This window comes from Neovison vison, chromosome 5, assembly GCF_020171115.1.
Source record: "Neovison vison isolate M4711 chromosome 5, ASM_NN_V1, whole genome shotgun sequence".
NCBI lineage: Eukaryota > Metazoa > Chordata > Mammalia > Carnivora > Mustelidae > Neogale > Neogale vison.
In genome coordinates, this window is record NC_058095.1 from 105,709,225 (window position 1) to 105,717,622 (window position 8,398).

The 8,398-nt window shown below is 42.1% G+C and overlaps 1 pseudogene; it reads right to left on the minus strand.

Annotated features, from left to right (window-relative positions):
• Window positions 1–835: 835 nt before the first annotated feature.
• Window positions 836–1,757, minus strand: LOC122907845 (annotated as a pseudogene).
• Between the last annotated feature and the right edge of the window lie 6,641 nt (window positions 1,758–8,398).

Consider the following 8,398-nt stretch of genomic DNA (forward strand, 5'->3'; position numbering starts at 1 on the left):
ACCCTCACTTGACTAGGCTACTTATGAACAAACATAAAAATAACAGGAACTTTCCCTTAACAAAACAACTAGTAATTGTAGATAAAATGTTAAAAAATGTTTAAATGTACAGTTAAGCTCTTTAAAGAATAAGATAAATCAATAGAGTAGTAAGTATTTGAGCTGACAGTGTGCCTGCCCTGGATTTGGGAGTAGTTTCCAGTCTTAGAAACTAAGAAGCTTGATTTTTAAGAAAATTTTTGTTATTCTGGTAAAATATAAATTACATGAAATTTACCATCTTCACCACTTTTAGTGTGTGATTCAGTAGTGTTAAGTACATATAACCATCACCGTTGTCCATCTCTACAACTTTTTCATGGTCCCAAACTGAACCTTTGTACCCATTAAACAATGATTCCTTCCTCCTCTTGCCCAGACCCTGGCAATAATCATTCTACTTTCCATCTCTATAAATTTGACTACTTGAGCTACTTCACGTAAGTGGAATCATGCAGTGTTTTTCCTGTTGTGACTGACTGAATTTTTTCACTTAGCATAATGTCTTCAAAGTTCATCCATGTTGTAGCATATGCCAGAATTTCATTTCCCTTTAAAGGTGGAATAAAATTGTATAGATACAGATATAGGTATAGACATAGATGTATAGCTATAGGTCATATTTTCTTTATATATTCATCCACCAGTGGACATCGGGATTGTTTCTACCTTTTGGGTCTTATGAATACTGTTGCTGTAAATGAATATAGGTGTACAAATATCACTTCAACTCCCTGTTTTCAAATTATTTTGGGTATATACCCAGCTACAGAATTATTTGATTAAATGGTAATTCTTTTTTTTTTTTTTTTAACAAGCTTTAGTTCACTGTATTTTTCTTGTATAAAACTATGTGGTAACCACAGCTGGAGCCTGGGTCCTCTGCACAGAGACTCTGGTGTGGGTCTTCACAAGATGGTCCCTGAACTCCTGATAGGGAGACTTGGTGAACACAGTCTCCTTCCAGAGGTCAGGGGTGAGATAGCTGTAGGTCTTGGAGATGGCTTTGAAAGTAGCCTTGGCAAAGTTCCCCAGGGTGGCAGTGCAGCCCCTGGCCGAGGTGTAGCAGTCGTCCATACCGGCCATCATCAGCAGTTTCTTGGGCACAGGGGCCGAGACAATGCCAGTGCCTCTGGGGGCAGGGATGAGACGCACCAGCACAGAGCCACAGCGGTCAGTCACCTTGCATGGGGCTTGCCGATCTTGTTCCCCCAGTAGCCTCGCCGCACAGGGACGATGGAAAGCTTGGCCAGAATGATGGCCCCGCGGATGGTAGTGGCTACCTCCTTGGAGCACTTGACACCCAGACCGACGTGTCCATTGTAATCTCCGATGGCGACAAATGCCTTGAACCTGGTCTGCCGGTCGGCGCGTCTGCTTCTGCACAGGCATGATCTTCAAGACCTCGTCCTTGAGGGAGGCTCCCAGGAAGAAGTCGATGATCTCAGACTCCTTGATGGGCAGGGAGAAGAGATAGATCTACTCCAGGGACTTGATCTTCATGTCCTTGACTAGACGGCCCAGCTTGGTGACGGGAATCAACTCCTTGTCCTCCGCCGTGCCCCTGTGAGCTCCATGGCCTCCGCCCCGGCCGCAACCACCGCCCCGGCCCCGATCCCGAATGCCGCTGCCGAAGCCTCCGCGGAAACCACCCCGGCCTCCCATTCCAGGGCCCCCGGGCTCTCCGGCCCTCCCTCAGCACCAGCGTCATCCACCATTTGGTGTTCTCTCGGAGAGGAAGGATTAAATGGTAATTCTATCTTTAATTTTTTGAGGAGCTACCATACTGTTTTCCACAGTGGCTCCATTATTTCAAATTCCCACCAGCAATGTGTGAGGGTCCCAGTTTCTGTCCATGCAACACTTACTATTTTCTGTTTGTTTTGTTTATAATAACCACCTTAATGGATCTGAGATGAAGAAGCATGGGATTTAATGACCACTTAGGAAAAGGAATTGAGTCCTGGATCCACAAGAGGCTCAAAACCTTCTTCAGAACCAGCATTCTTAAGTGGCTAATCCCTTATGAAAAAGGAGAACTAGAAGTTAATCTACCTATCACATAAGGATAGGTCAAGGAAAATTGTCAATTTCTCTCTGGTTGGAAAAAAGTTTGCTGAGGTGCAAGAATCCTGAAGCTAAGATATTAGCTCAAAAGTGAACCCAGGCCAGCAAATAGCGCTGGGATATCTGGCAATTCAAAGGAAAACCTCTTCGCTGGGATATACCGTTCACCAAGAATTGTTTCATAGATAAAACTCAGCTGAACATAAATTCAAAACCAAATTTGATTCAAAAACTCAGTATGTAATGTTGTAACCCACTATGAATAGAAGTCAACTGACCAAATAAGTAACTTGATTTGATCCCCCATGATATGTAGATAATACAATACAACCCCCAGATAGAGGTTATAAAATAAGTATGATTGAAATGACAAGGAACAAAAAAGGAATTAAAAACATAAGAAAGAACAAGGCCTTTGGGGAAAAAAAGAGGCTGATGTAAAAAAGAAAGAATTTCTATAAATGAAAAACACAGTCATCAAAATTAAAAACTCAATTGACAGATTAAATAATCACTGAAACAAAGCCAGAGAGAAATTTAATGCATGGAAAGATATATGTGATGAAATTATCCAGACCATAACACAGAGAGAAAACAGATGAAATGTATGAAAGAGAGAGCAATGGCAGAGTGGAACATTTAGACACTGTCCTGCCAGTAACAATTACACACTCTGGGGAAAAAAGCAAACAAACAACTGGGAGAACAAAAGCTGGTAAGGATTGGATCCTTACAGAGTGAGATGCACATTTATATGGTTTTTCCTTTAAAGGGACTCCTAGGCCCATCAAAGTGTGGCAGCTAGAGAGGAAGGAGAGTACACAGTTTTACAGGGCTATGGAATCAGATGATGGAATTTGGGACTGTTAGAGGAGTCTACTATTGAGGGGCAAGGACAAAATTCCAGAAAGGAGGAAGCCACATAGGATAGGGCCAAAAATCTGTGTAGACGCTCCATTCAAATCATTGGGTGATCCCTGGATCATATGCATGGGGTGAGACTCTGAGGTGCCCAGGGAGACACAACAATGAGAAAGCTGAGAGCTGAGTAGAGATTTCGGAGTGCCCTGTTACAGATACTGCTTGAAATTCGAGTTAAACCTATGTGGAAATTGCCTCTAGCTTTTAAAACTAAACCCCAGCAGCTATGCCTTATACCTCAAGATTAATGATTCACCCTGGGCAAGTTGTGAATCTGAAATAGAACCACCTTAACAAAACTTAAAACCAAGCCTTCATAAGTTAAGGTCACTGCCAGTAATTTAACTAATTTTCTTTCTTTCTTTCTTTCTTAAAGATTTTATTTATTCATTGGACAGACAGAGATCACAGGTAGGCAGAGAGGCAAACAAAGAGAGAGGAAAGGAAGCAGGCTCCCTGCTGAGCAGAGAGCCAGATGTGGGGCTCAATCCTAGGACCCTGAGATCATGACCTGAAGGCAGAGGCTTTAACCCACTGAGCCACCGAGGTGTCCCAATTTAACTGCTTTCTAAGATGAAAGTCAACACTTCTCAGAGGAAAATGAATCCAAAGTCTCTATAAGGTATCATCCACTTCACCTACTATAAAATAAAAATTTACTAGTCATGCAAAGATACAGGGAAATGTGACACAGAATCAATAGAAAAGTGAGATTGACAGAATAACTAAATGTTGAAATTAACAGACAAGAATTTTAGCATTATTATGGTAAATATGTTAATGAATTTCAAGACCGCATGGTTATAATGGGTGAAGAGAGGGGCAATTGTCAGCAATGATATGTAAATTGAAAAAGGAATCAAAGTTAAATACTAAAACAGAAAAATACAGTACCTGAAAAAAAAATTCATTTCCTGGGATTGACAGTATATTAAACATAACAAAAGAAAGTAGTAATGACCAGAAGACTGTCCAATAGAGATCATCTAAGCTGAAGGACAGAGAGAGACTTTTTTAAATGGGCAGATCTTCATTAAGCTCTGGGACTGTCTCAGTTAATCAAACACATATTTAAGAAGGAGAGGAGAGAGAGAATGGGGCAGGAAAAAAACTGCAACTATATTGGTTGAAAATTTTCAAAATTTGACTCAAAACAGCAACCTAGACATCTGTGGGTCCCAGCAAATCCCAAACAGGTAAGTGCAAATAAAACCATGCCTAAGTACATCATAGTCAAACTGCTGAAAACCGAAAGAAGAAAAAAATCTTAAAAGCATCCAAATAAAGAAGTTACATTACATAAGAGAGAATAATTATATTTATGATGCCTAACTTCCTATAAGAAAAAAATGGGCCTAGAAGAAATAGAACTATATCTTTTTAAAACGATGAAAGAAAAACATTGCCAACTTGACATTCTATACATAGCAAAAATATTTTTCTTAAGTGCAAGTGAAATAAAGACATTTTTAGATAAACAAAAGCTGAAAGAGTTTGTTGCCAGCAGACCCCACACTATAAGAAATTCTCAAAGATGTTCTTCAGGCTAAAGAAAAATAGTACCAGATGGAAATTCAGATCTACAGGAAGAAATGAAGAACATTAAAAATGATAAATATTTGCGTACATATACAGGACATATAGCGTTTTGTCATAATTAACTCTTGTCCTCCAAAACACACCATTGGGAAAACTGAAGCAGCTCACAGAATGGAAGAAAGCATTTGGCTCTGTGGAAATGGCCGCTGCCAATCTTACTGTCACCATTTGGAAGGATGGCTTGGGACTGGGTGTTAGAACAGCATGAAGAAAAACCATGGGTGATTTTTCTCTCAGGAACTATTTTTCCCACTCTTTGGGCCAGGGTAAAGGGTGTCCTTGTAACTCTCTATGTATCGTGGTTCCTGCCTCTAGATTTCAGGCTATCTTGCATCTAGGTTGGGGGACACAGAAGGATGGAAGGGAAACTCACCAGCAGTTCAGTGAATTCTGATCTCCTTCCCCAATCCACCTGCTGCTTGCTGTTCAGAGTCCTCAAATAGCTGGCCCAGCATTTGGAGCTGCATTCAAGTGAGAAAGACAGTGTAGATGGAGCGTGCTGACCCATTGCTGGAGGAGGTCACCAAGAGGACAACGTGACTGCTGGTTGACTTTAGATGGCACTAGGAACCACTTCAAGGACGCAGCCTTGAGAAAGCAAGGTGTTTTGAGACCATCTGGACATATATAGGACTGAGCCCTGTTAAGGTCTCTGCATAAACTTTAAGGATTCTGGCTGGTAGGTGCAGTGTTCTACCAGATGCCCAACATAAGCCTCGTATATAAGTTTCCTTGCTTATTTAACAAGCTAGAATGTTCTGCCTTCTTCAGTCTCTCCTTGCCCTTTGTGTAAGGGGAACAGTTTCAAAGTTCACCAAGAAACACCCGAGGTTGCAAAGCAACATTCATCTTACCCAGAATCAAAACCCAAGAATTAAGTTTTGAGCACACTAAACCTGGGGTACTCATGGGACAACTGGGTGAAAATATGTCTGAAGCTTTGAAGGGAGATCTGGGCTAGAAATAGGTATTCCAGTCTTCAATCTATAGATGCCTGCAGGTATGGGACTGGAGAAGAGAAATCAGGAAAAAGTACAGAATAAGCCAAATGGAACCGGGAATAGAGCCCTGGGACCATTGGCATCAGAGAGATGAGTAGCAGAGGGGTCCAGTGGGCTGTACACAGCCAAAGGGCTTCTGTCACATCTCCAACCTGCTCTCTCCTCTACAGTGCAAACCATCCCAGTTTCCAATGTTCCCGGTGTTTTGACCATCTCTACCTGTGTCCCCATCACCTGGGCGGATGGGGAGAGTGTTAAACATGTTGATTCTCAGCATACGCCAAACTCACTTAATTAGCATCATAAGCAGTGGGACCTGCCTGCCTGAGTTTTTAATTAGCTTTCCAGGGATTTCTTATGAAGAGTTAGAGAATCAGGGCCCAAGGCCTAAAGAACACGGGAACCTCTGTGTCTGTCACCAGCATGAAGACAAGGCTCTGAGCCGGGAGAAAGGGAAGAGAAATGAGGGAGAAGGGAAAGAGAGAGATTGCCCAAGTTTGGTAGGTGAGGTGGGAGAAGGAGATGGAGGACAGAAACCTTTTACTCTCATCCTTCGAAACTCAAGGCTGAGCTCTTGGAGCAGCTGGGTGGGGCCCATCTTGAGAGTTTTGTGTTGGAGGCCCTCTGCAAGCCCAGCACTAGCTTACTGGGAGCCACAGGAAGCCACACAGCTGCAGTGAGTGTGATGATGAAGGTGACAGGTGAGCCAACAGTGTCAAGTGACACTGTCTTTCTTCAAAGAGTATCCGAGGATATAGTCCTCTTACTTTTACATGACTCAGTTGGCATAGGTTCATGGGTCCATTTTATGCCAAATCCAGTAGTCGTGTTTTCTTCTGTACTGCTCTGGCCAAACAACATGTGTTTGGATAGGGGAAATGGAACTTGCTGAGATGCAAAGTCACACACATCAGTTTTTCCTCCAGCCTGTCTACTGAACAGGACATTTAAGAAATCTTGTGAAAAAGACCAAAGGTTAATGTCAATAGAAACCCCATTCGATGGAAGGGAATTCACCACTGAGAGCGTTTGACCTCTTCTCAGTGCTTCCTAATATTCCATACAATGCCAAATTTTCTTGAACTTCACTTGAGTTGTTCCCAGCCTTGATTCTTTCCTGCAAGTGCTTCACAGCTGCAGCCATGCGTCCCCAGCTCCATATTCCCAGATGCCAGCACAGTGTCTGACACACACTAGGGGTGTCTTTAAACTTCCAAAGCTTCACTTACGAGTTTAGCATCCAAGTGCCATGTGTTCTTCCTAATGTCTTCTACATTTCTTTTTCCCTCCTCCCAGATTTTTCTTCTTTTCTGTCTTGTTCTTCCCTTTTCCTTCTTCTTTCTCTCCTTTGTCTCCCTCCTCTCTCCTCCAGTACCCCAACATTGCCAGAAGACGACTTCGTGTGCAGCTGGCGTGTGAGGAAGGTGAATTCCTCCAGTCCCACCCTTTGTCTTCCAGCTCTTTCTTTTTCCTTCTCCTCTCTGCACCCAGTCCTCCATGTTGAAGCATGAATGTGAAGAACACAGTGCTATTCAAGGAAGAGGAATTAAAACTAATTCTCATTTCCTATTCATCCCTTTAGTGATTCTTAGTTTTGAGTGAAAAATTCATGACCAGCAGGAAACATACTTCATTCTAGAATGCTGCAGCAAGATCCATTTAATAATCCAAATAATCTTTCAGTATTTTAGTCAAGGCACTAAAAATTATTATATCCCCATCCACATTTGGAAGACTGTCTGATGTCCTGAGCACTCAGGACATTTGACCAAAGTCCCCCTCCCCATAGGCTAGATTTGCCAGATTGTCTACTGAACAATGGATAAATGCTTATGGACAAGCTCTGTGCCAGAGACTACTGAGATTACGGGTTTATGTACGTGTATATAAAGCTACACTTAAAGATGCTTGACTTGCTCGAGCCCATTATTCTTTTGACTCACTGTGTTCTCACCAGCCATTCACATGTTTCTGAATAATCTCTACCGTTGGGCCATCTGGAGATTGTGCTGGTTGATAGCTAACCACTCCTGGCAACAGCAGGGAGAGGATTAAAATTCAGGCCAGCATATTTTCCTTTCTGAAAGCAGCTCTCAGAAAAACTGAGCTTCTGCTTGGAACTTTATTTATTACTTTTCATGAAGAAAGAGATTAGAAGTGGAAGAAGGAAACCTGCATTTTTGAACCCCTTCTAAATACTCCCCAACATCTAAGTGTTAGCTCATTTAATTCTAAAACAAAACAAAACAAAACAAAAACTCAAAACACCAAACACAAGGGAGGACTTATTGTCTTTATATCACAGATGAAGGAATTGAGAGCTCAGAGAGTTTAGGTCACTTGTGAATGACCACAGAATTACAGAGTGCTTAAGCTAGGATTCAAACCCAATGCTGGCCAAGTCCAAAGCCCATATGCTTTCCAGTGGTGCTTTAATCTTACTGCAGGACTGTGAGTATGTCTGTACGTCACTCTTCTTGATAACTGTGCACAGTGACCAGCTCCAGAAATTTCTCCATGCACCCTTCTGCCTCTCCTCCTGCATCCCTTCCTAATAACCTTTCTTCTTTCATCATAATACATCATATTTGTATGGTGCTTTACAGATATTTATCAGGTGTTTTCACAGCAATCCTGGGAAGCAGGATCATTATGGTTTGCAGTTTATAGATGTGGAACCTGGGATCTTAGAGGGATGACGGAATTGGTTCTTTGTCAGAGAGCAAGTCAGCATTTGAGCAGATTCTGGAAGAAGATGGGCTGTGGACCTG